This window comes from Adiantum capillus-veneris, chromosome 9 (genome assembly GCF_014529385.1).
Source record: "Adiantum capillus-veneris isolate H3 chromosome 9, ASM1452938v2, whole genome shotgun sequence".
Classification (NCBI taxonomy): domain Eukaryota; kingdom Viridiplantae; phylum Streptophyta; class Polypodiopsida; order Polypodiales; family Pteridaceae; genus Adiantum; species Adiantum capillus-veneris.
Window position 1 is genome coordinate 25,523,426 of NC_140939.1, and position 10,409 is coordinate 25,533,834.

Genomic DNA, 10,409 nt, shown 5'->3' on the forward strand with positions numbered 1-10,409 from the left:
ATCTTTATTGCTCAAGGTTCCTTTTAGTTCTTAGGGAAAGAGAGAGCTTTCCGTCTTATGGAGAGTGCTATGATCACGAACAAAGTGAGTGGATATTGTGCGTGCAAGTGAATGAGACTGAGAGAAGGAGAGAGAAGAGATACGACACCTGAGAGGTTGTAAAACCCTCCTCCGAAGGCCCCACTCTCGTCGGCGAGAGTGGTCTACTTGATTTCACAACGGTATACAATGCGAATGCAATGGACTGATGCAATGGGACTATGCCGATGACAACGACGGTGATGACGACGACGTCTTGATGGCTGAAATCTGAGATCTTCTAATTGCTGAATTCTGGGACTGTTTCGGTGGCTGAAAATGACTGTTTTGGCTGCGTTTTAATGGCTGAAAATGGGGGAACATCTGCGACCGTCTTGGGGTGGTTTTGCTACCGAGTCATAGGTTGAAAACTGCGAGGATCTACTGCTAGTTTGGGTTGAGAATTACAAACCGCTGAAGCTGCCTTTCTCATGCCAAAAACGCCAGGCAGTTTTGGGATCAAAAAACCAAAAATGCTGGGCTTTGTGGCTGAAATCCTGGCGTTAGTAATTGGCTGCAAAACGCTAAGGGCTGAGGTGATTCTGTCGTGGGAAAACACAGATGATGGGGCTGATCTGCAAGTATCTGCTAACGCTAGGGTACTGTGGTGGTTGATGGCGATGACTGAAAATGCTTGTCGGTTTGCAGGCCTGATGCTGTGTTTTATGGCTGAAAATGCTAAGGTCAAAAACGCTAATGGGCTGACTTTGCTGGCGCCCAAAAACACTGAGGATTGGGGGTTGCTATGCAGGTGTGTAGAAACGCTAATGATGCTGATTTTCTGGCGATGGCTGCATGTGAGGAAAAACGCCAGGGAAAGGGGATGGCACTAGATCTTGGATGGGGATGGCTCACCAAGGACTGGCTTGGGGAGGTCTTGCTGAGAGAGGGAGGGAGTACCTGTTGCTTGGAAAAGCCAGCTGTGCTCCTTGCTCATCTGCCCTATTGTGCTAACTTGGGTTTGCTTATATATTAACTTAGCAAAATTGCCCTACCTACTTTTTTTGGAAAGTCACTTAAAAATAATAAGTGAAAATACCAAAAATAGGCTAAATGCACTGGAAAATTCCCCTAACTTAATCTGATGGATTCTGAAGAGAATATTGATGATCATGCTGTGTGCAACCGGAGGATATGCATCTATGCTAAGTGACTGGGCATGCACGGTCTACGAATAAACTCACAAAAGTGCGAGATCACTTCTAATCTAGACTGACTGGACTGGCTGAACCCTGATCATGCTGTAGCTTGTCCATGGACACATAGGGTTGGATGTGTCACGTGACACGATTGTTCTCAAGGCCGGAATTGACAGCACAGATATATGAGAACGAGGTATAATATTGAGTGGCGACATTACCTGCTTGGAGCCGATTTATGGTCTTCACAGATCACCACAGTTTACGCTACTTCTTGTCACAAAAGCAGCTATCGGAAAAGCAGATGCGGTGGGAGAACATCTTGTCACAGTTTCACTTCCAGATTGTGTATGTGCAGGGACGGAAGAACTTGGTGGCAGATGCTTTGTCTCGGAAGCCGTTGGTTCTGGCTATTTTTGCGATACACCATAGGAGCTTTGAGGATATGGTCAATCAGTATGCCACAGATACAGATTTTGCAGATATTTTCACTCGGATACGGAATGGGGAGGTAGTAGCGGGATATTCCATTCGGGATGGCTACTTGATGAAGAAAACCATGTTGTGCGTTACATAGCCGTTGAGGGAAAAGGTTCTAAGCGAATGCCTCTGTCCACCTTTTACGGGTCACCGCGGCATTGCTACCACCTTGAAAGGTGTGGAGAGATACTTCTTTTGGCCGAGACTCAAGAAGGACGTGGACAATTTTGTACGCAGTTGCTTGGTATGCCAGAAGGTCAAATTTGACATGCATAAAGCACAGGGATTGTTACAGCCTTTACCCATACCCACCCACCCCTGGGAAAGTATTGCAATGGATTTCATTTTTGATCTCCCGAGAACACAGAGTGGCCATGATGGTATTTGGATTGTTATTGACAGATTTAGCAAGCAAGCTCATTTGTTTCCAGTGAAGAAAACAGTCAAGCCGGATCACTTAGCGAGACTGTTTGTGGACGAGATCTTCAGATTACATGGCATGCTTGAGACTATTGTCTCCGACAGAGATTACAGATTCACGAGTTTGTTTTGGAAGGCTATTTGGGAGGACATTGGCACACGGTTGCAGTTCTTGTCATCGTTCCACCTGCAAACTGACGGGCTATCAAAGATTGCTAATTCAGTGGTACTAGATTTATTGAAGTCTTACATCTCGGATCAGAAGACTCAATGGGAAAAGTATTTACCTTTGGTGGAATTTGCCTACAATAACACGATACACTCTTCAACGGGGAAGGCACCATTTAAGATTATTGAAGGTGCTACGAAGGTTCCACCCTTTCTAAGCACAAAAGATAAGATTTTACGAGTACACGAGGGACTTGGACACGGCTTTTGCCAAGGTCCGGGAGGCTTTGCAGAAATGTCAAGAAAGATACAAAAAGGCAGCAGATTGACATCCTCACGATTTGAAATTAAAAGAGAACGATTGGGTACTCTTACGTTTTGATAAAAGGCACGCCTGAGAAACAAAAAGGGAAAGGAGCGGCTTTTTCCAAAGCTTAGCATGAGATACTATGGACCTTTTCAGATTTTCGAAAAGATAAATGATGTCTCCTTTCGGCTGAAGTTGCCTGATACTTGGAGGATTCAAAATGCTTTTCATGTGAGTCTCCTGAAGCCTTTTAAAGGCTATGTGCCCGATGCTGGGGAGCCAGATGAGCAACCTGAAGTGGAGGAAAACGAAGAGATACTCGTTCCAGACCAGATTTTGGCACATAACGATATAAAGGTAAAAGGTAAAATGATAAGGCGGTTCTTGGTTAACTTCAAGAACTATCCCGCATTGGATGCAAAGTGGATGGAGCATGAGGACCTGGTAGATACTCCTCAGATTGTGAACCTTTACCTCGAAGTCTATTCCAAAATTGAACCCCGAACTCAGCTGGGTGGAATTTGGTGCAATGGGTATGCACAAGAGGGGGGTCGCTCCACTCCCTTGTCAATAGATTGCCCCAATTTTTGATACTAAAGTCATTGATGTCTCTTTTGAGTTTCAAGGATACTGTGAGCTGACAATATTGTGCTGTATGACTTTATGAATTGGAATTCCCGATAATATGATACTGATTTGTTCTTGACTTGTGATAGACGAAAGGACTGTACCATTTTGGTCCGAAAGATCTCGATAGACGTGATTGCAATACGGATTAGTCAATCGGGCATCTATGAGGTCCCGTGTTGATCTAGATGCGATTGCTAAATACGTTGTCGATTAATCATGGTCTGAGATCCGAATGAATTTTGAATATGATTTGTCAAGTGATGTCTTGTGATGTGACTGCCGATTGGTACATGTGCTAGATGTGTGTTCCTAGTGCGTTGGTACTAACAGTCAGTGTCTGCTAAGAGAGTTTATATGGCTTCTGTCTGTTTTGCAGGCGTAATCAAGGGCGATTACAATGCTTTCAAGAGGGGGGTATGTCACAAACCGGTGACGTGGTGTGGACATTTGGGCAGCAGAAATAAACACACACACTCTCTCTGGCAGGTAGTCCCAGAGAATAGTGTTGACGTGGCAGCAGCGTACGGACCCGGAATTCGCGGCGCGATTTGCGACAGGCTATACGGAAATTGCTAACGTGGAAACAACGTACAGAAATTTAGCTTTTTGGCTACGCAAAACTCCTACGTAATGCTTGAGAGAGAGCTTTTGAGTAGTTGCTTTATTTCTAATGCTTTTGAAAATATGGCAGCTTTTGGGGCTCTGCTTTTATCATCCCTTGTAAACCTTATAAGCGTGGGCATGGCTCCCACTCTGCAGAGCATCTGGACGCAGAGTCTAAGAGTGAGAACCCTCCCACTCCCTTGTACTTTGAACTCAGATTAATACAAAAAGAAATATCAAAAAGGGACACCAGTCTTTGGGGCCTATATCTCTAGGCACGGAACTCCGTCGGGCCGTGTTGAATCAATTGTGAACTATGAACTGTTTTGAAGTGAATCTCTGCCGCGTCGCAGTAGAATCTTGACTTGGAGTGTCCAAGTTTGTTACACCAATTATGCCCTGTAAGACAGAGCGATGAAGACGGGAGCACGCCCGATGTGCGATGTATGAAGGGTGGGAGTGGCTGCTAGGCCCGGGATTGGAGTGCCATTCTAAGCCCGGGATTGGAGCATGTAGATTCTTTCACAAAAACCTGCATATGCTGCAAAAAAAAAAAGGATCGGATCCTCCGTAGTAGAAAAATCTTGTTGTGCTATGATACCACTGTAACCGGCTTGGACACTCCAAGTGAGAAATCAATAGCAATACACGAATAGAAACTTCATAATCACTGAACTTTAATGGAGAGAGAGAGAGAGAGAGAGAGAGAGAGAGAGAGAGAGAGAGAGAGAGAGAGAGAGAGATTTTTGACACGGCCCGACGTAGTTCCGTGCCTAGAGGTATTGGCCCCAAAAACTGGCGCCCCTTTCGGTATTTCTTTTATATTAATGCTTGATCAAAGTACAACTCCCACGGGTGCTCGCTCTCAGACTCTGTGTCTATAGATGCTCTGAGAAGTGAGACCCTTGGGTCACTTATAAACATAACAAGGGATGCTAAAAACCGAGCCCCAAAAGCGTTAAACTCAAAAGCAAACTGTTCCAAAAGAAACTGGTCAAAAATCTTCCAGCAAAAGCTCTCAGCGCAAAAAAGCGGATTTTCGTAACGCGGAAATCTGTACTGTCATCCACGTCAGCATGCCAACACGAATCTCGAAAATCCGTATTGCCTGCTATCATGTCTTCTCTCCGTACAGTAAGTCTGCCGGCAGTCATGCCACGTCATCATTTTGTGACACAAACAATGGGAGACATTCATAGAGGGAGATCATTGACTTCTTTAGAGCAAAGACTCGGCACTCAGATGAGCAAGCTTCACAGTAGACTTCAGAGCCCACCCATACCAAAGGTATATTAACTCATAGAGCCATTGAGCTTGGGAGAGCTAGACGCCCATGTCTACAAGGGTCACCACGATATCGATGGAGGCTTCATCAGAGGATCAGGACTATACTAGCACGACGTGGGAGATGTCCAATACGACTATTTATAGAGGCGGACATTGACGATGCTCTTCAGCGATGCAATACATTCTCGGACAACACTTGACGCCGAGTATCCTCGAACATTGATGATGATGATGATGGTGATCATTTTAGTTTTTACTTTACTTCATTTTATTAGATCCACCAAGATTGTATCAGCTTGGTCTCATAGGTCACTTTGGTTTTTTGAAGATGTTTAAAATAACATTTCATTCATTCTCTCTCTCTCTCCTCTCTCTCTCTCTCCCCCCCCCCCCACCCACCCAAAAAACCCCAAAAAGGAGGACTTGCCCCTTTTGTATTACATAACCAAGTTACAAGCCCGTAGGCATTCCATGAGCCCGTAGGCAACACAAAAACTGGTATAGAAAAAAACTGATTTGTGTGTTTTTTTTTTTTTGGGGGTGGGGTTGGTTTGTTTACTTATGTTGTTCACCATAGCATTCCGAAGGAGAAATTATGTTGTCAATCTGTGTGAGCACATAGAGCAGCTGGAGTTTCAAGGAGAAGATTGAGTTATGAATTGATCTTCTTGGTAGGGCGTGCAATAGAGTTAGTGAGTCACAATTTGACAAGGTGCATACAAGTATGTTCACTAAACATGTTCCAAGCTCTAGCTTATATAAGTGTAGCACGCGAGTTCATCCAAAGGGGGTTTTTACATTTCAAAGAGTTATAGAATTACATGTACAAGAGGAGTTAAGAAATCAAAATTCGAAAAACAGTTATAATTTATGACAAAAGAAGGCCGACATTCTATTTATGGCAAAGTGTATCGAGGGATTTTATAAATACCTATTGTACATGCATCCTATAGGTAATTTTGAAAGAACCCCCCCCCCCCCCCCCCCCCCCCCCCCCCCCCCCCCTTTTTTTTTTTTTTTCTGACTTTTCTTGCTTTGATTAATGATTTTGAAGGTTTATACAAACAATCTTAACAGACTTGAAGATATATGATAATTTGTTTATCCAAGATGAGAGAGAGAGAGAGAGAGAGAGAGAGAGAGAGAGAGTGTTTCCATGGACAATGCATTGACTAGTATCCAGTTAGTTACGTCACTTGTGAAATGGCATGAGGTGTACGAGATGGTGGCTAGGGAGCTATGCTCACAAATCACATAGGAAAAGCTGGATTTCGATGTCCTCGGCTATTTTTTGGGTGGAGGAGACTGTCTTAGTCTCTAAAGGCAATGTCCACAGTGGCCTTGGTCATAGATTTCTAACTCAGTGGTGGTTGTCGCAACATGCTTTAGCAAGAGAGAGGCATGTGAGTGGCAATTAGAGCTCCCAATATTTGGTTTGGACCCTTGTGTCGGAGTTCACTTCATTGATGTTTGAACCCATGTGTCAAAGTTCAGAAGCACATTGCATCTGGCAATAAGGAATCATCATGACGTATACAAAACACTATGTATGTGCACACAATCCATTGTTGTTGGCTGGATTATGGACAAGGTATGTTTTGAAGTTCATTATCTTGTAAAATCTTGAATGTGATCTTGTGTTCACAATTCATGAATGGGGAGTCTTGAATGTAGTGTGTTCTATAGTCCAAGGAAATTGGTGCTCAAGGTGGCATTCTTTTCCTGTGACAAATTGGTTTTTGCAAATCTGAGTGTATCTAGTAGTTGGCCGCTTCTAGGATGTCCATGTTAGCTTCTACATTGACTTGGTCTTCCTACATATGCCCACTATGAGCTATAGAGAGGGTGTTAAAGTTTATGCATCACAAGTATATGCCCGATGCGATCCCATTAGTTATTTTACTCTTTTGACATGAATCTAGGTTGAGCAATTTATTAATGAGGGGTCCCCCAAGTAGGTACATAAAGGACACATAGCCCCCCATTATATATTCATTTTGATTCATTGCCAAGTTGGTTGGATTACTCTCTCTCTCTCTCTTATACAGTCTCTCTCTAAGTCTATGTCTCTGCATGTTGACTTTGATAGTTTTCATAGTCCATGTGCACGAGCACACTTAGAGCCACCATAATTTCGAAAAGAAGATCAACATATGAATTGATTTCCTTCGCATGGTATGCAATAGAGTTAGTGAGTCTACTTATGCAAATAGTCAAGGATCGAATTAACAAGGTACATACAAGTATATGTTTGCTAACCCATGCTCTGGCTTACTTTCTTGTAAAAGTGTAGAACGTGAGTTCATCTTACGGTGTTTTTAAGTTTCAAAGTGTTACAAAATTACATGTACATGAGGGGTTAAAAATCGAGAATTTAAATTTTTTAAAAACCAATTTATGAAAAAAAGGGGTCATTTTATTCATGAAAAAATGTGTGTAGAGGGATTTTATAAATACCTAGTGACCCACATGCGCTATAGGTATTTTTAGGAGATGAAACCCCCAGGCTTTCTTGCAAGGTTTAGAACAGAATTAAAGATGTATGATGATTCATTTGTTCAAGGCGAGAACTTGAAATTGTGTGTGTGTGTGTGAGAGAGAGAGAGAGAGAGAGAGAGAGAGAGAGAGCAACATATTGTGCACATGTTACAATGTCAATGCCAATTACCCATAACAATATATGTTGCATGAAGGGAACAAGGGAATTTAATACAAAGCCCAAGGTGAGGTTTGTGGCATTGGCTCAGACTTCTATAGGAGGTGAGGTCGGTGAGATTCGTGATAGAGCCCTTTCTAGTGAGTGTTTTCAACTCAAGATATTTGATTTGAGAGGGAAATGGGAGAACAATGATCAATCACACTACCTCGACGCTAATAGTGGAAAACCTTGCAGTTGGCGCTCTCTTGAAAAATATAATTTTACCACATCGTTTCCCGCAAACGCTATGTCTAGGCTTGAACACACACTTTAAGGAACAGTCATGAGAGTGCTCATCACAGTTTAAAAAATTCAAGATGTCTTCACCTCTCCATATCAATTGAAAACCGATGGGCTACATGTGTTCTAGATTACTTGCGAAGGTGTTTAGACCTTGCTTGCTTCATGATGAATGATTGGAAGGATCACGTGAACAACCCTAGGACACCGGCCTAATTCATCTATCCAAGGCGAGAACTTGGAAGTCAAGGTGTGTTCTAGGATGCGACCAATAAATGTAATATTGGCACCTATGACATTAGAGAGAGAGAGAGAGAGAGAGAGAGAGAGAGAGAGAGAGGCCGACAGATGGTGGAGTACATCTTCCGATGGCAATTAACCACAATCTTGTTACAAGAAAAAGGGACGGGGAATTTATTTAGGAGCCAAGGGTGAAGTTGGTGAGGACATGTATGGATGCACTTGTACATTAAGGATATGAAGAATTGCATCTGGAAGTCATAATAGTACTTACGAAGCGAGACTGTTTTAAGAGAAACATGATAAGAGAGCTTGGAAGACAAGGCAAACTTTGTTTAAAGGGCAAGTATGTCCCCACGATTTTGCAAGCTGCTCTAATTAAGAAGAATCTCGACAGATGCTGAATTTCATCTTGATGGAGAAAATTCTGGGCAAGGCATGTGGGGAGAGAGAGAGAGAGAGAGAGGTGCCGTGTGTCAAAAGAGACATGAGAGAGAAAACGATTCTTCTTATCCAGGCGGCATAGTGGTACAGAATGCGTGCTCGCTTGCAGTCTCAGCCGAGAAGGGACACGAACGACGGAGGCAGAGTCACAGAACGAGGGAAAGAGGAAGGGCAGCGGAACCTAGGCGACAGGGCCTTGCGGGATGCATGCAAGGAGCAGTTGTAGGCGTCGCAGGAGGTAGGCAGGGGAGGGCATAGAGTCTCTCTCTCTCTCTCCATCGCCCAACGTTAAACACTCGAGGAAAGCTGAGAGATGGGCGTTAAGCACTTGACCAGAGGCAAGAGGGGGGGGGGGGGGGGGGGGGGGGGGGGGGGGGGGGGGGGGGCGCTTTGGTAGAGATGGTGTGTGGAGGGGCAGCATGACGATCGCGTGCAGGAAAGTGGGGCCATCTGCCAACGCAGGTTGGTGGATCTCAAGGTGCAAGTGTCCTGCGTGACGACGAACGTGGGAACCTGTTGGAGCCTTAAGTGGTCCAAGTTTGAAAAGCCAAGACCACCGAATCCGCAAAGATTCCTATTAATAAAATACATGTAGACCCAGTATGTATGTACCATAAACGACATTAAAGAGAGATTATAAGAGGGTTCAGGAAACTACATTAATGTGTGTGTGTGTGTGTGTGTGTGTGAGAGAGAGAGAGAGAGAGAGAGAGAGAGAGAGAGAGAGAGAGAGAGAGAGAAAGAGAGAGAGAGAATTGCATCTTCCAATGTCAATTAATCTATACTTCCAATGCCAATAATCGAAACCTTTTATGTTACAAGAAAAAGGAAGTGGGGGCAATTCATCTAGGAGCCAGGGGTGAAGTTGGTGCCACAAGCAAAAATGCTGGGGCTGATCTGCAAAAATGCTAGGTCTGATGGTTAGCACTGGCTCATCTGATGGAAAATGCTAGGCTGATGCTTCTTATATGGGGTAGTACTACTGTTATGAGCCCCTTAGGACTTAGGTAGGTCTAACTTGAAAGACAAAGTTTAAAAAATAAATCATTTGAAATGATTTATTAATAAACTTGTGTAGGCAAAGTTTTTGGAACAACATTTGTCAAAACACTTGTACAAACCATTTATGCAAGAGGGTTCCAGAGTGGGAAACTTAATTTAATGGGCTTGTCCGATCATGTAGGTCCTATGAACAAGCTCACAAAATTGTTGATACTAATCCTCGTAGGATTCTGGACACTCCTATCTAGAGATAGGTACAAAATTGGCTTTGGAAGTCGATGAAGCATGTCCATGTGGCACACAGAACCATGTGCACATGACACCTTCTTCTCCTTCCTCTAGCGCAACTCAACTACCAATTTAAGGACGGAAGTTATGGCATAAGAGTCTCCATCCATCCATTACTTTTATGAGTTACTTATATAGCCCTTGCTATTAAGTCCCCTTGCCTAGGACCGTGCTCATGACCCATGTCCTCATAGAAGCAGTCTCCAAGGACCATACACGCAAATGGCATCAGCGTTCATACCTTTCTTGGAAGAGAGCTTTAATTTGAAGAAGTTCAAGGAAGGAGGATGAAGCATAAAATTTCTCTCCTATTATGAAACTTTTGGAAGCACCCATGAAGTTCTCAGCTTCATTACCATTTTGATTATGCGCTTGGAGATGAAGA